Source organism: Melospiza georgiana, chromosome 4 (genome assembly GCF_028018845.1).
Source record: "Melospiza georgiana isolate bMelGeo1 chromosome 4, bMelGeo1.pri, whole genome shotgun sequence".
Lineage (NCBI taxonomy): Eukaryota > Metazoa > Chordata > Aves > Passeriformes > Passerellidae > Melospiza > Melospiza georgiana.
In genome coordinates this window covers 55482237-55507281 of record NC_080433.1, presented here as the reverse complement: position 1 = coordinate 55507281, position 25045 = coordinate 55482237, and the positions used below count along the sequence as shown (strand labels likewise).

The 25045-nt window shown below is 35.3% G+C and overlaps 1 protein-coding gene across 5 annotated transcripts in view; it reads right to left on the bottom strand.

Moving 5' to 3' along the window:
- The window catches only part of FOXP2 (forkhead box P2), a 399281-nt gene that overhangs the window by 256841 nt on the left and 117395 nt on the right, over nucleotides 1-25045 (bottom strand). For 4 of the 5 annotated variants that reach the window (XM_058022205.1, XM_058022208.1, XM_058022209.1 and 1 more), the window contains exon 3: nucleotides 22416-22499. The exons of the other annotated variant lie outside the window; for it this stretch is intronic. The gene's annotated coding sequence lies outside the window, so the exon portion shown is untranslated. The remainder of the gene's footprint in view (nucleotides 1-22415; nucleotides 22500-25045) is intronic. 5 annotated transcript variants of the gene reach the window in all.

The window sequence follows — 25045 nt, the reverse complement described above, 5'->3', positions numbered from 1 at the left end:
TTGTAAAGAGGAAAATCAGCATTAATTTAGTAATGAATGTAATGAGGTCAAACAATACCTAAATAAATTTTTAGTAACAGGCCAAGTAGAAACTTGCACAAGCTATTAATCATAAAATATCAAAACACTGTCAATATCACAGTTAGTGTAACTGATTTTTTTTTTATGTTTGATAATATTCACAGTCAAAAGACAGAGATGGTCAACATATGGCTAAATATAACTGGACATATTTTTCTATCTGTAGACTGACAGACAAAAGGAAAATCCCTAGAGGATGAACTCAAGCTTCAAGACAGCTTAAGTATAGAGTTTGATGTGTGCAAAAGACACAGGAGGTCAAGTAATCCCCTTATGGTTAGAGAATATATAGTAAAAATTCTATTTGCTTGTAAAGTCTCTTTATTTCACAGGTCTTTCAGATAAAGTATTATGATTAAGTGACACATGGCCTTTAGTGGGATGCACTGGTTTCTGGAACGGTATCTACTACTAGAAACCTGATAGGAGAAAAAAAAAGACAGAAATACAGCAAAAGATCTGAAACAAAAACCCAACAAAAAGAGCTTAATTGCTAAGTCACTCATTTTGGCGTGAAACAACAGAGCTTCCACATTTACCCTAAGACTTTTTTTCCAGTGAACTTAGATTAAGTTCTGAAAAACCTGCCTCTCTTCTACTTGGACACCTCCTTTTAATAGGAAGAGGAAAAAACACATTTTTTAAAAATTTCTTTGCGCTGCCAGCAGGGTTTCTGGGGAGCTGCTAATATGTAATGGGAAAGCACACACAATACATTCTGTCACCAAAGAAGCCTCTGATGCTGGTTCCCACAATTAGTCACTCATTGCTACCCAAGGCAAGACTCTTAGCAAGATAATACAACTCTCAGGAGCAAGGAGAAGCTCAAGGTAAGTTTAAGTAGTCCAGAAATAAAACATGGAAATTCTGAAAGACAAATTAAACTACAGGAACTTGTATCTCCAGCCTGTGACAAAAAAGTAGCATCAGGTTTTAAGACAGAAGTAGTACTGACTCAAGATGATAAAGGTGATGTTCTCCTCTTTGAATCAACAATAAGTCAATTCCCAATTTTGCCTGAAGAGGAACATGGATTTTGGCTGCTTGCAGTATTTCACATGAACCAGAAAACAGAATTGCTGAACACTTGTGCTTACAGATCACATTGCACTTCACAGCTGTTGTGTTTTACCCCAGCAGAGGGTGCATTTAAGCGAGTGTAAAAAAACCAATTTTCTTTTAAACATAGCTTAAAGTGCTTAGGGGTCTTTTTGAATGACATGTAATGCATACATATATTATATTTAAATATGTTAAATAATTCATAGCAAGTAATTATTAGGTCTACCTGCAATGTTTGTCTCATTTTCTTCTAGTTCCTCATGTGCCACAATGAACAACAGCAAAATGCTGCAAGTGGCTGGATGAAGCAGTGAAGTCTGAGGAGCAGACCTAAATTCACAACACTGTGATAAATACGAGGTCAGTAAATCTGTGTAAAGGAATTGCTATTATGATTACTTTTTAAAAGGCAAAATTTTGTTTCATCTTCTACATTAAAAGAATGCTGAAGTTGCAAAAGCAAAGCATTTAAAAAACAGAACATGCCTGAAGTAAAGCTGTTCATGTGGCTTTATTTCAACCTCCTCTGCATGACCTTTCCTCCATTCTTTGTTATTATGTACCACAGTATTTGTTTCCCCAGGACCTACGTTTCATCATTGCATTGGATAGACTAAGATTTGAAAATGAACTGGTTTTTTAAATACTCTTATTTAGTATTACTTAGTGCAGACACTGTTGTCTCTGTCCTGTGTTCCTTTTGTTGCTGAAACTGAAAGGGATAAGGCCAAGGTATGCACACTTGAGGAACTGGAGGAACTTTTTAGGGAAGCAGAAACCCATTTCAAAGAAATGTATTTCTGCCACAAATAAGTTTTCACCATGTTCCATAAAATGATAAAAAATATGAACAAATTTCCATTCATTGCAAATTCTTCCCTTTCTAGGGTCTCATACATAGCTACCATTATGGTAGTTAGATGTAAATAAACACAAATCTTCCTTAAAAGTTCATGCATATTCTCTGTTGCATGCAGACTTCAAAGAAGCATCATTACTTTCACAAACATTTTCCTCCTCTGGACAGTGGAAGTCAAAATTCAAAAAAGAAATAGTCCACAATTATCTTCCTGCTAATTCTCATTTCTCCTAAGTAAAATAAATACCAACCCTCACATTTTAATGATTAAATGTCAGAGTAAAAATAGACAGCAGTCACTCCTTATAAAACTAAAACTAAACTGTATTTGAAGGAGCAGGGATTCCCTACCAAACTGCACACAAAGCAACTTGAAAAGAAAAGTCTCAAGTAACATGTGGCAAGTAGCTCTACACCCATAACAACAACTGTACACAGAATGAATGAACAAAGACATTATTAAGGGTAGAAGCAAAATAACAAAACTTGGACGTTCTGTAAGCAATGGAACTTGATGAATAACAGCATGGGCATTCTTAATGCTGCAGCCTTTTTCCTGAGGATATGCACTATTTTGCATATTTCTGTTAAATAGTCCATTTGTTTTATGGATATTTTTATGGATATTAGTGGTTTTGAGGCCTCTACTTCTCCATCAAATTTGTATGAAGTCGTTCAACAGCTTCAAGAATTATTGTGGGGGACTGACAGATAGTATGACTGCATCAACTTAAAAAACTTCTGTTTTCTTACCAAAGTACTATAAAAATAGCAAATCTATTCTATGCAAATAGCAATCTAGTCTATGTTAAATTAGGAATTGACAATATCACAGCAGGGCACTTTTTCAGGGAAGGCCAAGCCAGGAAAACACAGGAGTACAGTGTTCATGTCTAGCAGTAAGAATTCTCAAGCTGATAGAATGCTGCAACACAAAAAAGGAGAGCAGATAAAAATATGACCAGTACTACACCAAATACTAAAAATAAGATTAAAAAACAGAATTATTAAATAGCATACTTAAAGTAAAATTAAATACCATATTTTAATATACTGTAATTAGCTGTTGTTAGCAACTTTTGGTTAATGCTGCTTGAAAAGCTTAAATAGGTCTTAACATAACGAAGAGCTTGCTTCTTTGATTTCGAACTATAGCCTAGTATTGGTTCAGCAACAGAACACAATAGACCAAATTAATTTAACTGCAATACTTCAGAAGGCATTTTATCAAGGATTAATATAGCACAATACTTCCGCCAAGTGTTCTGAGAATGTGGTCACCAGCTTAGGTGTGGTTAACTCCCCTTTTAGTAAGTCAGTCATGCTTTGAATACTCCAGTGCACTTATCTCACCTCTTATTTATTCATTGGAAGAAAGGCTGCTTTCAAAGAATGACATGGTTTTGTTACACGACAACTAGTAGAATAGACTATTTGCATTTTTTTTCATTCATTTTGATGTTTCATATGAAATCAAGATTGGGCCACCACTGCCATGGAGGAGCTGGCACCCTGAAATATCTTACGTAGCCTTACTGCTAAAAGTACCCCAAGCATCAGGCTTGGAAGGGTGACCAGCACTCCTTCATTCATTAGCTTCATCTTGTTCCACATTCAGGCAGTCCCAGGACATAATACAGTACATTCAACACATTCCCAAGCATAGAGTGGTTTTGGCTTTTTCCTCCCTTATGTCAGAACCTCTGGTAAACAAGAAGCAGAAGCTGCATCTCCATTTTCTACATTTGTTGATAAGAAGACTGCTGAGGGAAATCATTAATGCTGGACTAATGTAACGTATAAGCTAGTTATGTATCCTAACTTTCTCTTTTACTCTGTTGTACTAGACATGAAATTCATATCCACCTTTTCTGGTTAATGATGGGTTTCTCCAGATAAAAGTTACAAATACACAAACTTACACAATCCTCAAAGGCAGCAGAAAAGTGACGTACAGCTTTGCTAATTTAATTCTAAAGCAACTGAACACAAATTATGGTTTACACTTTATAGGGAGAATGGTTTCATATCCAATATATTGAAGTAGAATAAATTGTATGAGAAGCAGCACAACATCATTATAAAAGATAGAAGATACAATAATAAAAGGAAATGGTGAAACCATGAATTAAATTTCACAGTTGCTACACATACTTAAGTAAGTAAACACAGTTTTCACCAAAGATTTTACAAATGGAAATTAGGAGGAAAAAAGGAGGTGGAAGGAAAAAAAAAACCAACTAAAGAAATCTCTAGTATTCAATTTAAACAGTTTCATTTTTTAAAATGCTTAGTTACAGATAAAAATTTGGAATGAGATCACATTTATCAAACTGTCCACTTGATGAAACAATATTGCATCTCACTGATGAATCTGTTGTCAACTAGAAGCTGTAAAATTTCATTAAACATACTAGTCATGGCTACAACCATCATATGACCTATGCATGCATTTAAAGTATCACATCACAACACTGCACTTCCACATTCCTGGTACCATCCTGAGGACTTACAATGGAGGTTTTCAGAAAGAGAATCAAAAGGAAATAACAGGTAAGAAAAAACCAAAATTCTGAAACTGAAACACTGAGATAAATACACAACATCTGCCTGAGGCAGACAGGATTCAATACATAGGCATATATGTTACAAAATAAAACAAAATGCCAAACTCTGTGACTTCATTTCCATGTTGATGTCCTAGTGACTACACAAAGTAGGCAAGCTTTGCTTTCATGCTTATGGCGTCCTAAGGAGCTCCTCAATGGTATTACAACTCACTAATCCATTGTTGCCTTGTATTTGTTTTATCTGTGTTATATTATTAGAGATGTTATTCATATTAATGATATGTAATAAAGCCACAGAAGAATCTTAATTTGTGACATCATTGTATGCTGCTCTTCAACTGTTACGCTTTAATTACTAAATATATTTTTATATATCTATTTTTCAAATAAAATGGAAAGGAATGAAGGCCATCTAACCATCGACATCACTACCAATGTGACAGAACACAAAGTTCAGCATAGGTTTTACTTATGGTCTTCACAGGATGGCTTCCTGATTTAATTCACAAATGACACAAGACATTTATTACACACCAATTCATCAGAGATCTTTCAGGATATTGTCCTTCTTCCATTCTGACACCATTAACAAGTTCCATCCCGTCTGTTGTGGTTCCTGAACCTCTCTTGTACTGTGTTCCTGTCCTGAACAAAATCTTTTCTATTAGAGGGGTAATAGCCATTCACCTTTCTCTGCTGTATATACATATGATTCTTTTTATACTTCAGAATTATTAATTTCCATGTATATTTTCCCCTGTTACTTTTTCCCCTGTTCCTTGGGATTAGAACCAACACAGAAAGATCAAGACAGTTGGGAGACTCTTATCAGCTGGCTCAGCATCACTACCTAGCAGCATAAAACATTATTTTTAACATTTATTTGTCAATAATTATGACTTAACCCAATTGCCACCACTGGAATCATCACTCCATACACAAATAGCTTCTTATAGAGACAAACTTTTGTCCATTTTTCTTACAACACTATTATACCTTCTTATTAAATACCTCCTTATTAACCAAAACCAACCTAACATATTACCACATCAAATACAGATTACTAAGTCCACCCTGAAATGCTATCATTAATCTGGCTGATTTACAGAGGAAAAATTACTGAAAAATTTGGATGGCAACATAACGTAAACCTTTTCCTATCCCTGGAAGTGTTCAAGGCCAGGTAGGACAGGGCTTGGAGTAACCCAGTATAATAGAAAGTGTTCTTGCCCATGGAGGGGAGGTTGGAACTAGACAATATTTAATGTCCCTTCTCTGAACAGTTCTATGACTCTGTGATTTTATATCAATTTAACAAACCCAAACTCAGCTAAAATAAGTTTTGAAGTATCAAACATCAGACTAGCTTCATCTATTCTGCAGACACTTCTGCTACTAGGGCAGAAAGCAAGATGGAAAAAAGATTTCCTAAAAACAGGAGGAGAGCTGCATGAACTAAAGCTGATCTTTCATGTCCCTTTAAAAGACCTAGACTGAGGTTTAGGCATACTGAAGCCGCTGTTGCAACCACATTTTCCACATAATTACTGGAGCTAGTGTGAAAGTAGCCAGTCCAAGCGCTGTGCCCCATCCAGCCACAGCTCTGATAAACTCAGCACTGGCTGCAGAACCTGCCTGAGAACCAAAATAAATATGCAATTATTAACTGCCTCTGTACCTCCTGTCCCACAGACAGACGCTGCAGGAACCCCAGATCACTATACAGGGCAGAGTGACTGCTGTTCAGCAACACCTGGGTGTCCACAAATAATTCCATTATTGACTATTAAGCATAGAATTGTAAGAAAACCAAGAAAAAAACCCCTTGCCTTTATAGTCAAACCAGATAAATAAGGAAACTACAAAAGTAACAATTAAAGATAAATAGAGAAACCAAACCCTAACAGAATAATCATATACTCAAGTCCAATAAAAAGTTAATAACTTTTGGAAAAGTATTTTTAGTATTTGACATTAATATTTTAGGGGTTTTTTAATAGCTATTCACATACCTACCCAACTCTTATTAAAAAATTATTTCATTTACAGTAAGGTGTCTCCAAGATCTGACTATTTACAGTATCCTCTCAATTTTATGTCTTTCCAAATAAAAATTGATATTTGGGTACAGAAATACTTGTTCCAAGACACAAAATGAACATTTTACATTGAATGGTTACAAGACAGTAACATACAAAATTCTTACCTGAACGGGACACTATACCTTACAATGGTATTTTAATAAATCAGGTTCTAAATTACTAATAACAAAAACTGATTAGACATTATACATTAAAAGAAAAATATTCTGCCAGCCCCACACACATTGTTTCAAAGAAAGGGGATAGGAACAGAGTATTAGTGTGTAGCCCCAGCTTTGGAACCTCAGAAGACTAGTGCATCAAATACAAATAACTAAAATTCCAGGTGACAATTCTTTTTGACACGGGTCACAAATCTGTAATCTCAGTATTTCTGGAATTTATCCATCATGTATGATCTATTGAAATTTTAGAGCTTGCTTTGTTTGTTCCATTTGGTTGAATAAAAAGGTTGGGTGAGGAAGAAGGGAGGGAAAAAAACCAAATAACAACCAACCAAAAAAAATTTTGATGAAGGAGAAAACAATATTCCACAAGTTACTTCAACGAATCTGCATTTCCTAGTGGATGGGTTCCCATACATGATAATCCCAAATGAGTAGCCACGGCAAGAAAATTTTGATAATATGAGTCTCTGCTTTCTGTTGCAGCTGGACAAGCAAGGGGTTTCTGAAAGCTGACTCACAGCACCACAGTCCCCTTCTGTGGGTTAAGATGCAAAGTACACCACTACCTGCAGCCACTGCTGCTGGTAATACAAAACAAACATTTGTTAAGAAGTGTTCCATGGTTACTCAGGTAATCATAATAAATGGAAAAAGGAGATAAACTCTCAAATAATCTCTCTGGTATGGAGAGAAGGAAGGATGCCAAGTGTCAGAGATCTTGCTTAAGGCTTTACAGGATAGTCTTCAAGACACAGAACTATACTAAACAGTGAGTTAATTCAGTTGTGCAGACACCCATGGAACATGCATTCCAGCAGACAAGCACATGCCTTGTCACAGATGGATTTACATGGTTGTAGTGAGGATTGTGCTACAGCTCCTACACAGCTTCTGCTTTCCAAAAAACAGTGACATTAAAGGTACCTCTAGCAGATGCACACAAACTGTGACTGTTATCCCAAGTACAAAACAATTTACAACATACAACATTGTAAAATCACATTTCTGTGACCATAATATCCTGACCACGGCTTTTGATTTTCTGAGATTTGGTTTTATGGGGTTCCTTCAGGTGCTTTAGTTTGGGTTTGTTGGTTTTGGTTTTTGTAGGTTAGGTGGGAAGGAGCATTATTTGTGGGTTGTTTGGGGGATTTCTTTTGAGGGAGGACGTTGTTTTTTGTTTGGTGGTTTGATTTTTGAAAGGAAGGTTATTGTGAGGACCCATGTGAAAACTTACTTTTAAATTAATCCGATCCTGGTATCACACTGCAATTCCAGACAAGCAGAATAAACAAATGCTTTGAACTTTATCAGATTATTAAAACTCAATCAATTTTCTTAAAATTTCTGTAGTAAATTTCCCCTTAAATATCAGCATACAAATATTTGTGCAAAAAGGAGTGAAAAACTCAAAACATACCATTTTCACCATGCCTGTATACCATGCAGTTTTTAAGACAATGTTTTCCAGTTGTGACAAAGTAAATCTTAGAGGGAAAGTCACAGATTCGTGGCTGTGGAGTTTCTAAAAGCAGTTTTTAATCAAAGAGCAAAACAAGGCATGAACAAACTATTCATCTCTAATACAACTTGGAGATACATAGCCCTACTCTTTCAGTAAAGCAAAAACTGATCAGACTTAATTGCAAGGTTAATTTACTGGCAGCTTCACCTACATATCTTGTTGCAGTGCACATTAACTATGGTTGTCAATGAATGTACATTAATGTTATGGCGAGAAATCAACCAAGACTTCTTACTTCATGAGTTTTCAAACTGCACAACTACCCTTTTTTATGAAAATGGCTCTACTAACTCACTTTTTATAGGAGTTTTTATGTTTCTGGATGCAAATTGAGATGACTTTCCTGTATTTGTCCTGAGCTTTATTTCTGAAGGAATTTTAGGACTTTTTCTCCTTTAATTGTGAAGGAAATTATTTTTATAAGAGGCCCTCCTTGTCCTCAACTCCAATTACAAAAATCTAACACTGCAAACTCCACTACTTGTTGCTTCAAACAGATACAAAAAATAGACAATGTGTAATACTTCAGATTTTCTACATAAATACATGTTGTTTCCTTAACTCTTTTTTAGCTCAAAACGGCATCATACAGAATAAACTTACAATCATATTTGGCAAATGTTTCTGGATACTATATCCTCTAAAAGTTGATCCTAATTAATGCATTCCTTACTGATTCTTTTAGCTCATAACAGGTCCAAAGGACATAAGACAAAACACAATATTCATATCCATCTGAAAGGTCCAAGAGATCTTTTCAGCTCCAGTATCTAGAGTGGGACAGGATGGACCTAGAACCTAAGTGCACCTGCCTTTTCCTCTTGCTTTTGCCTTCCTGTCACTATGGGATGTCAGGACAAGGAAAGTGATGCTCTGGGAACCTTGTCAGAATACATGTTTCACTGCAGAAACCTTCAGGAACACTGTCTGGAAATAAACTCAATTTCCATACTCACACCTCTGCAAACTCTTCATAAAAATACTATGAAAACAAGTAATTTCTGACCTCTACCACTGCTGTCTAGAATAGCATGGCATAGACTGGGTGAGGTCTTTTCCAGCATTAGTGATCCTATGATTCTATAGGATAGCGTAGCAGAGCATGGCACAGACTATTTTCAGTTGGAAAGCAACATGCAACTATACTCTAATCCAGCTGCCTGACCAATTCAGGGCTGCTAAAAATTAAATGTTATTAAGGATGGTGTAAACACTGACAGGCTTGGCACATGCACCCCCACTTTGGGAAGCCTGCTCCAGTGTTTGACCAACCTCTCCATAAAGAAAGGTTTCCAAATGCCCAGTCAGACACCCCAGGTGCAGCTTTGAAGTATTCCCACAAATTCTACCACTGGATCCCCGGGAGAAGTGATCAGCTGCTCCATCTCTCCTTGGGAAGCTGTACAGAGCAAAGAGGTCACCCCTCAGCCTCCCTTCCTCCAAATTTGATAAACCCAAAGTCCCTGGCCACTCTTCATGGGATATTTCCTGCAGTCTGCTCACCAGTTTTGTTGCCATCCTCTGGATGCATTCACAGACCATCAGATCCTCTTAAACTGAACACAGTATTCCAGAGTGTGTCTGTACTTTGTTGGTAATGGGCTCTTTACCCTGACAGCTAAAGCACCTACTAAACTACAACAGAAATTATTCAAAAATTAATTATTAATTATTTTACTTATTATTTTACTTATTTTTCATCCAAAATGAACTTTGAACTTCAAGTACATATCACATTAAGCTATTTACTGATAACAGGAAATACGTAGGGGCAAATAAATGCGAATCGCAACAAATGAATTCTGCTTTAACAAGAATGTCCTGGAAGAGATGACTATTGATATGTACAGTTCTAAAAGATAAGTCCATATTACAATCTACTTTAATTGTTAATGAATTTTTTTATTACTTGCTTTACTGATCAGATGAAAAACGTTGCACATATAGAGGAAGGAATGAAATCTCAGAAATGCTGCCTTGTATTTCACACAATTTCATCTGACCTTGAACAATGCTGGTGCAAAGAACCCACACAAATTAGATTTTACATTTACAAGAATTCCACAGCGTGAACATCTGAGAGTGTGAATGTCTCCTGACAATTTTTCCAGGTTGGTCTCAGAAAGAGGTAAGAATTTCCTTGCTAAAACATCAATTGGCTCCCAAAGGGAGTTACTTTAGGTAGGCCTGAGGAATAAGAAGCTTCAGAATTATGGCCTTTCCGTCACAGTACAGCAGCTCAGGAAAAAGGACAAGAGCAAGGGATTAAGGAAGCTTAGATATTGTTCACAATTCAAATTAATCTTTGAGTAGATGATGGGTTATAAGTGACAGATGAATAAGGGAGCAGAATTTTCAAGTAAACGTTGCTTCTGTCCCGCAGCAGGGAAGATTTGCTTAGCTGAAATGCAGTTTCCTCAGTGCCTGACTGACGCAAGGACAAACAACAAGGCATAAATTTATGCTAAAAAGCTTACCTTTGTTAATAAAAGTTAAAGAAGAAATATTGTTTTTTAGTTTTTTAGCAGAAAGCTGGTGAGTCAAAAGAGCAAGTCAAGTTTGTAAAACTTACAGAAGAAAAACAGCAACAAATACCAGTGCTTGAGCACTTGTACAAGTCTCTTTCAGTCATTTGAAAAGCCCTTCCATCAATGGTAAGAAATCAGACAGACATGCCCAAAGATTGCTCATCTATATCGGACAAGAGTAATACACTCAGAAAAGCCTAAGTAAACATGAAGCATCCTGTATGTAATTATCCTTTATACAATTAATTATAAATTATCATATTTATTTTTTTTTAATTCATAGATATTAAGTCAGTCACTTAGGAACACACTTTATCCTCTCCTCTGGAAGTGTTCATAAATATCCTTGACACAACGAATGGGAGAAAAAACCCTCAATCCCCACAAACATTAAACAACAAAAATCAGTCAAGACTAACCATACTTAAACTGCAGAAACCAAAAATGTGAATAGTATAAGCAATAGTGTCTATTGTATTTAGACAGCCTTTCATCATACCATGTGTTGGTGTATCAAAGCAAAAATCTGTTTTAACAAGTATAATTACTAAAATAAATAAATGAAATGGTCAGGACTGACTTTTAAAGCTAGCTGATCACATAGAGTAGGATAGCAGTTTTTTTCTTATAAAGAGGTTTAAAATATTTTAATAAATGCCTTTATGTTACAGGATTTTGTATTCCTGAGATGTAAATAAAACAATAAGTCTGCAAAGCTCAGAGAATAACTGCATAAGCCATTTTACAAGGAGGATATACTTCTCCTTCTTTTCTATGAATGTATAAAGCTCTCCTTCAAGCTCTTACTAAATCTATTGATCTGTGAAACACAGTGCACTCCAGGGAGGCAATTCACTTGACGTTATATATCAAATGATGAGATGAATAATGATCAGACCATTTGGTAATTAAACATCTTACAAACCTTCTAACTGACTGAACGTCACAAAGGTCAAATGAGATCAAATCTATTTTTTTGTGTTTTTAATTTTTTTTGTATTTGCAACACAGAAGTTATATTTAACAGCAACTATTATACTACATGGCAAAACCAAATTATTGAACATGCTTTTCATTCCTATTAGGCAGTTTGAATACATAAGAGAAACATTTCTTTCATCCCAGGGTCCTATTATAATCTTCATTTTTAATCTTATAGAGAAGTAACCACTCACCAGTATAGTGCAAATAACTAGCTAAGTTATTAGATTAAGGGAAATGAACAGCTCATAGAGCAAATCTCAAATATATCAAAGCACTAAGAAATTAAAAAACCTCCTTGATAACTTCCTGTAAAGTTATAGGAAATTGACCTTTTTTTAGATAACCAAGTAAGTCCATTTCAACAGTTTGAAGACACTAACAGTGTCTGTCAACTTACACAATGATTTAGACATTTTATCTGTTATTATATGCTAATAATTTAAATGTCTGACACTAGAAATAAATACAAATCATTTAATAATTGTAATTATTTAGTAACTGTAATTTCATTAACAAGTTTGCATTTTTGACAGTAAAGGCAATCAAAAAGATGCACAGCAAAGACGGTTTTACTACAGACTAACAAGTGAAAAATCACTTGCCTCAATAGCTAATACCTCTGTCAAACATGGTTTTTAGAAATACCTGTATCTATTCACACCCATCTTCAGCACAGCCTTACAGGTTACCAGAAATCAAGGACTTCACTGTCAGAATAAGTCCCTCCATCTTCATGCAAGCTATCACCAGCCTTCACAGCCCAAATCACATCCCAAATATTAAGGAGTATCTTAGGATTTTCCTTGAATTACCTTCCTAGAAAATGAAGAAATCTTTATTAACTTAAGAAAACACTGAACATCTTTCTCAAAAACAATTTGGGACAGATCCCAAATTGTCAGCTCTCACAAATATACAACTGCCCAAACACACATGAAATAACTAAACACACCCAATAACAGCCTCCATGTATGTGACATTCTGTCTTACAGGGGAGCAAACTAGCTGCTCCAAATATCCCAGTGCTGCTCCAGGTGCTTCTGCACAGCTAGAGCTCATCTGGGAAAGAGGGGTCTCTGGGGCAGAAGCTGAAGCAAAGAGAGGATTTTCACAGGGCATCTAAAGAAGTAATGCAGGAGGTGAATTTGGCCAGCAAAGGACAGAATCTCACTGGAAAGTTCACATCCATGCAGCAGACTGGCTGCTACTGTGGGACCTGAGGAGGATGCAGGAGATGGCACCTCCATAGCAGCAAGTGCCAGTCACTCACAGCACTTTGTCTGCCCTCGTCTCGAGGTTGGGAACAGAGGTCAAGCTTGCAAAATGAAAAAGAGGACATTAAATCACATGCTCCATCTTCTGGGATCTTTTAAGTAATGGACAGGGCATTCAAGTTCATAACATAATAATTTAAAAACACTGTCCTATAAAATACATTCAACCCATCCAATATATAGCTTTTTCAGGCCTAATCAATCAAATAAATTTGAAATACCTTTAATGAAAAATATTTGGAATTGCAAAAATAAAACAATGTAAGTGCTAATTCTTCTTCAGATCTAGTTCTAATAATATGCAAATATATTGTATTCAGAAAATTTTCTAGAGACAGAAATAGCAAATAACCAATTCTGTAAAAGCTCAACATGCAAAAAACCAGGGGGAAAATGTCACTTTACTGTAAGAAACTGGACTATTCCATTATACTTTAAGGATAAGTAAGTAACTCTGGGACTTCCACAGTAGGACATCTTCCCTTGGAAAAACAAGTAAGCAGGTGTTCAGATCAAATTTTGGGGGCTTATTGCGCATGTGAATCAAGCACTGACCTGGGAAAAGCTGTTCTGTGGAGGCTCAAGGGCTGCAGCATATGCTCACTCAGCAAACAGCTGCAGCAGTTACGGCTGCTCCTTCCCTCTCCTTCCTCTCCCCACTGTTTGTTACCCTCTCAACACCAGAGCTGCTGCTGCCACAACAGAGCTGGCAAAAGGACCAAAACCTGGCCATTTGTTTTGTCCCTTTAGTGCAGACCAATGGGCATGGTTCAAACTGCTATGAATTTTCTATGGCATCAGCTGGGCATCCTTTCCACATTAATTTAGTTTCCTTTTTGTCAGGTTGAAGAAGAGAAGCAAGAAAAAATGCAGTTACAAGTTCTGGTGGAGGGGCAATAAAGAATTTGAGAGAGAGGAAAAAGATATCTAGAACTTAAGCACCTGTTCATTAACTAAGTATGTGCCTTAGTTAAAAGGATTATCAATAGTTAGGTAACCCTTAGTTAAAAGCATTATCAATACCAAATAGGGGTGGGTCTAATACTTCTACAGTGAAGATGAAAAATTCGCAAATGGAAATGCTAATTTTCACATTCTTTATAATAGTATTACTCAAAAGAGCAAATATAAATTGATTCTGTCATGAGAGAAAACTTTAAATATTTTTCCACTCATTCAGTAATTCGGTTCAACATTTCAGTCTTATTTTAAAAAATAAAATAAATAATAATGCTGTCATTCATTTAGTCCACTTATCCAGCTGAGAGAAACTGGCCTGAGGCAAAATTTCAGTGAAGAAGTTTGTTTTGTTGGTTTGGGGGTTTTTGTTGGTTTTTTGTTTGTTGTTTTTGGAAATTTTTTTGCTTGTTTGTATGTTTTTAAAAAGAAGGAATCTTAGAAGTAAAATTCCATATAAGAAGGTGGTGAGGGATGATGCAAAGATGACAGACCCCTGAATTTATCTTTTTTTAAACAAGTAGCAAACACCAAATTTGAGAAAAAATACATCCACCTGTATCTAAAAGCCTTTGACAGGAATGAGTAGAAATTTTGTATATGCTATAGGTCTAATTGAAGTGATAAAAAAGAGAACTGGATTTGCATTACATCATGAAAATGTATCTTAGAGCAAGGAGAAAACTAAGTTAAAATGAATGACAAATGACCATGTGAGAAAATTTTAATCTTGAAAAGAAGAAAGCTAAATTTCCAGCAACTTGACGGTAGCATGCAGATAATTAATATTAGTTTCAAATTAGCTGCAAAACATTTAAGACATGAGGTCACATGTATTTGTCATAGCACACTATCCATCTGCTCCAATTTGAAGTGTTTAGTAAACAGCTTCACCCAAATAACACAGAATTATCTTGGGCTGCAAACTCTTACACCAACTATACATCCATATGTATCCTGACAGATCTAAAACAATATTTAACTTAGTTTCTCTCTCAAATACGAAAGCATTGAGTTAAAATTACAGTCCATCTCCCATTAGTGCTGTTACCTATAGAACTATACTTAACCAAAGTATATAGATTGTGGAATTAAATTTTTGTATTTTATATACTGAGGTACCATGTCCCACACCTTTTTCTTGAGAAGTAACATATATTGTGCAAACTATATTAAGCAATTTGAACTTTGAAGCCTTTGATTACATGCCTGGTAGGGTTTTTTCGCAAAACCTTCACTGGATCTGTCACAAATAAAGGAATTTATATATAGGTACTCAAATCTATATGCTTATGTTTGGATGTAGGACCAGAATGACCACATGAACAAAAAAAAACCACCTGGTTTTTACTTCCCTAGACAAGTCAAGCTCAGGGGAAAAAAAATGTTTCTTCAAAAATTCAATTGTGAACAATCAGAATTTACCAGAGGAAAAAAAAAAAAAAAAAGATGTAGTTAAGCACAGCTTTCTCCACCAAATAACCGGTAAGATCCTATATTCTATAGGCTGTGACTGACAACAATTACCACTAAATAGCTGTTTTACAGACTACATTCAAAATTCTGAGGCCTAGTTCCTGAGGGACAATGATCTCTGTCCAGTTCCTAGATGACAGCAGCCACATTAAAAAAAATCATTACCTCTTTCTTTCCTAGATCCCATAATGCATTTTCCAGAGAAGAGAAGAAATCACTCCCCAAGACAGTTAACAAGTACCACTTACAAACACAAAACTCATTTAAAATCAGCTTTTTAGGGAGGCTAACTCTCAAAGCAATCAAATAAACATCTATTCCATTTTCAAGATCCCATTTATTTTCAGGAATTACACGTGATGCTATTTCTTCCATATGTAGTTACTTGTACTGAATTGCTTTCTTCATTGCCTACGTTCATTTATTTTTTTAATAAGGATTTAAAATAGCTAGTTCATAACATTTATCATAGAATGATTTCTTGATAAGGTAACTTCAAAAGCATGTCAAAAATACAGATAATTTTTTTACCAGATAATTTTTTTTTGTATTGAAGAACATAGGAAATAGTTAGATGAAAATCAGAATTACTTCAGACACAGTCAAATAAGAGACCATGCTGAGGAAAACGGCACAAATAAGTTGTTCTGAGCAATATGGAAAACCACATTTGATTTTTTTAAGTTTTAGAGAAATCCCAAGTAAAGTAAACAACTATTGAGGCTTCTTTTTCTCTTGATAAAAACAGCTTTTATTCTGTCTAAATCAATCTGTGTTGGAGTGCTCACAGGCCTCAGAATTTTTACCCAAAGATTGTGCTAAGGGCATAATGGCTTTACAATTTAACTGGAAAAAGCTATGAGAGAGAAAAGGCTACATAACACAGAAATGAGCAGGGATTCTTTGTCTTGGACTTCCTTTCACAGAAAAAATCCAAAGTAATTCTATGTATATAATTAAAAGCAGCAAAATTAATTTTCTCTGTTCCCTCCAAATGGCAAGACTTCCAAAAAACTTGAGACATGGAAAATGAAAGGGTTAAAACAGGGAGATATATTTTTTTTTTAATTTTTTTTTTTTTCTTTTCAGATTTGTGTCGTCTTCTATTCTGTCCCTAGGAAAGACAAAGGTGTTGATGACCCTTTTATCATACTGAACGAACAGAAGGAGTACCATGGGGTAAACGTTGAAATTTTAAGTCTGGAACTGCTTTGAGAGCATCATGAGTTTGGCCACATACAGACATCAGCATGGCAACAAGAGAAGAAAGACCTGGGGCCAGGGCTCTGCCTTATAAGCACAATAGAGTAATTTTTGCTCTTAAAAATACACAGAGGATGTGAAAAAAAAAGAGAAGAGTATCATTCACGCTTCTTAGGTCTATTTACTTACTGAAAATATGATTTTGACCAATACCAATCCTGCCACTGAATACATAAGCATAACTAGCTGTGTATTCCGGCTAACATTTAACCTGGAAATCTACCCTTACTATGTTTTCCTAGTCTGTCAACTCACTCCTGCAGGTCATTTTCAAATAGCTCATTCATAATTTATTCCTTACCCAATATTCATGAAATCTCACTAGTATCCCACCTAGAAGTACAAATAGTACAAACTTTTACAATCAATTTCTTAAATTTAAAAAATGAAATACAATTGATACATAACATCTCTCTCCTCTCCAATCCAAAAAAGAACAGATTTTGTTTAAACATAAAGAAAAAAGAAAAATTAGTACTGGATATTTAAATGACTGTGTTTTCAAGTGGTAAACCAAGGCTGCATCTGCCAAATTTGCTGATATTTTTTTTAACTTCTTTTGTTTTTATTTCCTTTATTAACTCTGAGTTTGACATAATTTATTGTTCTAAATTAAAACACAGGTGTGTTTTGCTATCTGGAAGAAGTGGCCCAACTAGTAAGAAGGAGTGCACTAGTGTGACTAAAAAGACCAATACTCATTTTCATCCAGATAATAAAATAAGAGTCATATGTCATCTACTGTGTCTTTAGTCACAAATTATTATGTATTGTCTTCTTTCTGAAAATAGCAGAGACAATGCTTACACACAGAAATTCTTTCTAAAATAAAAATGTTGAGAAGAATATTTGGGACTTGTTGACCATTGTGCTGAGCAGTTTGTCACACTAACTTTAGTACCTCATAGTTCTTGTGCATTGTACTGCTATACTTTTAGAAATGTTAGGGCTTTTTTAGCAACTTTACCTGTAATATTCAAAATTATGTCACTTAATGATTACTAAAAATCTGTAAACTAACAATCTATTTTGCATTTCACAGAATTACTTTCTCAAATACTAAACTCACTCTTATTTCTTTAAATTACATTTTAATAGACTGGTTATCTATCACCACTCTCTTAAACTATCAGAAGCAATAAGAAACTAAAATCAGTATACCCATTACTTTTATATTAGAAATAATCACTCTGTTTTAGAGAACTAACAATTTAAACACCAATGGAAATGATATTTTCAACAATTATAATTTTGGTAAAAGCCATTAACAGTGTAACAGCAAGCCAGTAGACACCTTTTCCTGGTATATTGTACATAAAAAGTATTCCCATCTGTTTCAATGCTCAGGCTTTTTCATGGGCTTAAACCTGTCAAATTATTCCATTTGATTTCAGAGAATTCTCATATGGCAATCTATTTTATTTACTTTATCTTCAATAAAATGGTTGAGTGAGCATTAACAACTCTGAGACACAAGTTTCAATCAGTCCTCTGGCAAAGGCGTCAATCTACATTAGAGCCACAGTGCTGTGAGCTGCAGCCAGAAAGCTGCAGTGAGACAGGGCAGCAGAGAGTGAGTGAGCAGGACCTAATAAAGCAGCAGTGGAGAGAGAGAAAATTCCCCCCAGACACCACCACACACCACTTATATAATGTGTGTGCCTAGTTCAACACACCAGTAGCTCCTTAATAAAGCTGACAGCTAAAAAGGAGATTCAGACTCCAACTTCATTTTACATGACAACTACAGTAATGGTACTCTGTTCTCAAGCAGGCCACATTTAGAAACCTGAATTCAGTTCAGTTAAAAATTAAGAGTTCTCACCTCTCCCATTCATGTCACATAGGAAAAAGAACCATAGAATTATTAAGATGCACACCATTTTCTCCTCATTTCATACAGCTGAAAAAACACATCAGGTTTCAACTATCTTTTCCTTAAAAATTTCTGTGCTAGAAACAACAAAACAATCAATGTATTTAAGCAGTAACTCATTTTTCAAGACAGTATCATTAACAAATACTTCCAACAAATGTGGAGCATCACTCCTAGATGCCACAAAAACACCTCCCAAAGCACAAACTTTGTAATAACTGATGCAAGTTCATATTTTATATGGGCTGTGAAAAATTACTTAACAATGCTCTTCCTAGCAAATCAGACCATTAAGACCATACTTATTGTTTAGTTGAATTGAAAGCTGGCCAGTTTAAATCCATAGTTTGACATTACATATAATCATAGCAAAAACTTACTGCCTCATCTTTCCAGGTCACAAATTCAAGTCTATCAATGCGCACTACTTTTTGACAAAAGTTGACTTCAGGTTCCCCCTCAAATCACCAATTTATAGCTATTCAAAATCACCCTGAAAAGATAATTCAGAATTCTAAGAAAAATAGGGTCTCTGTTCTAATACAATTCCAATAAAGCATAAAGTACTGTTTATGTTTCAAATTCTTCCTGTTAGAAGCCATATAAAAGACAAAGCCCATCAAACCACATCTAATTACTTCTTGCAAACCAGATACCATCCTTCTCTTTCAGCATTATGCTGCATACCCTCCTTTCATTCACTTACAGAAGTATTAAAACTCCTTTGCTTTCTGAGCAGACATGTGAAAGGTTTAGATTTCCTTGTGGACAAACTTAATGCCAGTCCATTATGCAGCCAGTGGAAAACATCCTACCTTTGACATGTTGGTCACCAACATGGTCACCAGCAACGAGTCCTTACATGACTTGAGTCAATTTCCATGCAGATGCAAGATACCTACACGAGATATGCTTCTGTACTAATCTAACAGTGTAATTATGTTTGCCCTCCACAAAATAAACACATGCATATAGACTAAATATTTCATAGTACATGAAATGTGTGCATATACATGTACATGAGCTGTGACATTTCAAGTTTTTGTTTCCTGTAGTACCAGAAATAAACTGGAATGAGCACAATGTCTCCTCTTCTCCAAACTGACAACACAGAAGAGCTAGATCAATTTAATAATCATTAATACCAGCATTTATTTCGCTTTTTTTTCAAAGCCTAAGTAACTCAGAAAACATAGATGTAAATGTATCACTAGCAGTCTCAAAACTGTCTATTTGAGTCATCAGTCAGAAAACAGAACATGTTTGCTTTCACGTTTCTCGGAGCACTGTCTCAGTTTTTCTAAAACTTACTCCTATAGAGTTAAGTGTTCTATTGAGAGGACAAAAAACAAACAGATTTTTTTCTCTCTGTTGATTAAAAATGTATTCATAATTGCAATTTTATTTTTATGCACATCTATCACTACATTTATAACTGAATCTCAGTTTTCAATCATTTCAAAGACACCATATCCTGCCATAAAAAAACCTATTGATTTTAAATACCATACTGAAGAACTAGCATTCAGAATTTACTACTGTTTCCTCATTGACTGCAAAAACATTCCTTCTCCACTTTCACATATTGCAAGAAGTAGAGACCAACACTAAAAAGGCCAAAAAGATTTTGGCTTCCTTTACAGAAAACATTTTTATAGAATATATTTAACTTAAAGTTATGGAAGAAAATAATGGAGGAAGCAGAACAGCAGTTACTTTCTTTCATATGCTTTAAGTTTCAGACATACTGGAATTCAATAAAATTGTACTGCCAAAATATCAGAGTTGCACAACTCGGTTACACTGCATTTTGGCCATTATTTGTCAGAACATAGAAAACTTCCAGAGAAAATATCCTTTAAAAACAAAAACACCCTTGCTGATTCAACAGATTTAAACTACAGTTTCCATCAAACTCCAGTTTCTATCAGTTTTCCAAAATACTGACACTATCAAAAAACTATCTAACATAACTACATATAAGTTACACCATTCAGGCAAGTACAAATAGATATGTCACAGAAATCCAGCCATATTTCCATTGCTACATAGAAAGCAAAGAATCTGATATTTCTCACTGTTTTTTTTTCTACTGAATAATGAAGAAAACCCCACTGTTTTGCAAATAAATATATTACTAAATACTAACATATAGTCATGTAAAGGTTTGCACATGATATCAGTAATATCTACAGTTTTCCTGTATAGTGCTGTATATCCTTTGACTTACAACATTTACATCTAATCTTCCTTCTTTTCCTGGCTTTACCATATTCACACTATACCCTTCCAGCCAGTTGCCTTAACTCCTTGGAAAAAGGTGAAGTTAAATCAGAATAAAACAATTTTCCTTTCTTATTACCCATTGAAGACAGTCACAGTGAAACACACACCAGAACAGTCTTCTTTTACACTACTTTGAACTAGGTCAGAAAGGGCTGTTGTTCTTCACACAGGGTAAAACGCCAAAAAACTTGTTATAAACATAGTTTCAGGACTAATTACTGTCATCATCATTAACTCCTGTGGAACAGCTGTTTCTTCTTTCCTTCCAGAGGCATCAATACATTAAGATGGATATACCAATATTATGGAGTATATGGGTATATCAGAGTATCTAGTAATACTTTAGCAGTTGGTACACATGGCATATTATTTGTATTTACATATTTGTTTCTAATTCCTGGTGTACGCAGAAGAATTTGGTCTGGTTGCTATTTTGGCAAGTTTGTTGCACCCTGTTGACATCTGGATCATAAAAATTTAGTACCAGGCCCAACTGACCATATTTTGCAATTTATATGTTGAAATATTGCCTAAAAACTTTGAATTTGAAAAGTTCTGGGCATATTCTCAAAAAAATTTATACCTCCGTAGGAAATGTAGAATATGAACAACTGCAACACTCAACATTTTTTTTTTGTTGCAATAGCAATTATGAAAACCCCAAAATAAATGTGACGGCCTTGCTAAGCTCTCATCTTACACTAACTTCTTCAGGATCTCCTTTTCCAGTCTAAGTTAAAAAGACCTGATAGCCACTTGTACATGATGCATGGAAGATAGCTGTGGAGCAAAGCAAGGTACTCAGTGCAGGCATGCCAAGGCCCCAGTGGCACTGTACCCATTGATAGTGTGCTGTCCCAGGCAGGTTCAGCCTGTTAACACACACAGCAGCTGAAATAAGGCCTTGATCTTATATCCTTGACATGATGGAATTCCTGGTTACCCAAGGAATACAGATCATCCTAGTTTCAAGAAACAAGGAATATCCAAACTTAGGAATTCTTCACTATTTATTATAATGTCTTTTCCTTTTAAAATTCTATTTTTCACAAGAGATACAGTCTAAAACAATTTTCAAAACAAATTAGCCTAATTATCATACTCCTAATACAGCTGATGTAATGAAACTGTACAGTGTAAGTTAACTCCAGAGTTCCAGAGACCTGGGTGGCAGAATCATGGTTTCACCTATTTTCATGAAAAGGTATGTAGGGAAATGCTACATGAATCAGATATTGTCTGCTATCTAGTCCCAATACAAGCAGTCATACATCTCAGTGAATCAGGGAAAGCAGAGACCACCTAGCTGAATTTGGATTGTTCAGCAAGAACTACAACACCGGCACAAATGGAAGTTGCAAAAAAAAAAAATCTGTTTGATTTGTGATGATTGATTTGTACTCACCTGCTTCTTCTAAGCCTCAAAAACACCTTTTAACTTCAACCTTGAACTGAAGTGATGTCCAAGATCAATTCTAGTACCACAATCCTGACAAAACAGAGAGAAATGTTTACAGCTATTTAGAATCATTTTAAAAAACCAACATAGAATCTGGCTTAATCATTCCCTCTAATTTGTTCTCTTAACAAGTAATAAGATTAAAGGTAGTCCACAAAGAAATATAGCTGCTCACCAAGTTTCTTCTGTGCAGCAGAGTGACAGCTAAGGCATCACTCAAATTCTAGTCCTGTGGTTTTATTCTATTTTTATTATTGTAGTAACCAAAGGCAAACAAAACGAAGGCTTCCCTGAAGTAGTTTGTTTCAGGCAGAGAACTGCACACAATATCACTACCAGTAAGTCCACAGGGTCATCTGAAGGAAGGGACAGAAGCTGGGAGACAGCATGCCAATAAAATTTAAATCTGTATGTGTGCTAGGAAGGTCAAAAGGACAAGCAAAAAGTAAAAAAAAACCACCAGCTTTGAAGCTGAGACTGGAAGACTGCAATGAAGAGAGAAGGTTGGACAAGGCAGAAGAAATAAAGAACATGCAGGTCTGTAGAACATTTATATTACACCTATGCCTCAGCACATTTCTCTTGCCTGAAATCAACTGGCACAGACAATCCTCATCTATGTAGGATAATCCTACACCTATGTAGCATAGTCACATATGCTCTGAAACAAAAGGGTTCCATAAAAATTGTCTAATGGAGGTGGTCAAATAAATGTCTGGGAATTTTCTGGAACAATGTTAGTTCACAAAGACATTCACTATGGCAGAGACATGGAAATATTTCCGGGCATTGTTTAATTTACTAATATAGACACAGACTTAATGCCTGAAACTGCTATCTCTGAAGTAGATCCTACCAGCCTCTCGATGGTGCCTCTTGGCAATTCTCTCTTGCTGACAAGGTCAGACAGAAGCAGGCTGAAGAGTAAAATGAATGTAAAATTTTTTAAAGAAAAGACTTCTTTCCCACAGTTAAAAAAAAAAAAAATCTGTGTTCCAACTGGCATTATTAATACACACTTTGTTACAAGATGTTTGGACATTTAAAAGAGCTGCAGTTCTAACTGCTTCCTTTGTTTGTAGAGTGTAACAAAACCTGCTGGGAAGGTCGAAGTTCCTAGAAAACTGAAAGCTACCTGGCAGCCTCTGTAGTAGAGCAAGTGAAGAAGCGAGAGCAAAGAATGACAGGCTGGAGAAATAAACACTTCATGAAACCCCTGCACAGTAGGACAGCACTGGGAAATGAGAAGGATATCTTATGAGCTTAATACAAAGCAAAAAAGAGAAGGAAATGTTAGAAAACAGGTAAGGAACCTAAGGCAAATATGAGGAGGTGAAGGTGGGTGGTAATTCTTAAAAGTTTTCGAAAAGTAAAATATGTGTCAACGAAACTTTGCTTGATGGTCATGCGGACACCCTGGATCCACAATGTAAATGTCCAACCAACTGAGTGAAAAGCATTCATCTCGCTGACCTATTTCCCATTAAAAGGTTGCAGTTTTGCCTCTAAATAGCTATGTCTCTGTCTTTGAAGTTTCTTGTGCACCTGAATTCTAGACCTAAATACACATTACAGTTATTTCTTCAACACTGCATCTTGTTGACAGATAATATGTAAGCTTTAAATGCAAATATTCTGTATTTCTTTTTTTTCCTATACTCCACTACACCAAAATATTTTCAAATCATCAGTTTTCTTAGCTTGGAGTGTATCAAACATCACTTAGCGCTTCATCTCAGAAATAAAGCCAGGACAGTCAGTTATTATACATGAAATCCTGTACCAAAATAGGACCCATTTTGTTGAGATAAAGCCTTTTCAGAAGAAATTTTTCATTATAATATTTTTGGTAATTAGTCTTAATATGAAAAAAAAACCTACAATCATTAATCTCAATTATTTTATTTGGTCTATTTCTGGATTTCTATACTTCTTCAGAAATCAATAAGAACTATTTAAATTGGTGAGGATGCACAAAGTAGGTGTGACAGGTCACAGACAGATAGCAGGTCTTGCCTACCAATTCTCTTTTTAACTATGCCAATTTTCATCTTTAGAATCTTATCTATTGACTTCTGTTTCATTTATGACACATTTCAGTGTGGTTTACCTGACAAAGGCAGAAGACTCCTAAAAAATAATATTACTTCTGTTATAAACTTTTATTTGTTTTGATTTTTGTTAGCATCCTAAAACCTGGATCTGAATTATTCCAGTTATTCCAGTCTAACACTAACATTTCTCTACCTTCCACCTGAACTAGAAGATTCCATCCCTTGGGTACCAGCAGGTAGAGCTTTAATTGTTTACCTCTCCCCTACTGACAGTGCTTACAGAGATATGTTCCCATTTTCCAACATCTAACAATTCCATCTGAGCCTTAAAAATTTACAAATTCACAGACTTTGTTAACCGAAGCTTTAAAAGCATCCTGACAGAATGTTAATTGTCATAGTTGTATCAGAAATCCCTAGAATACTTAATTAAAATGAAAGTCAAATTCATTCCTGGATGAAGACTTAGAAACTTGACTTAAATAAATACAATGCCCATGTGCTGCAAGCTATTTCTTTAAC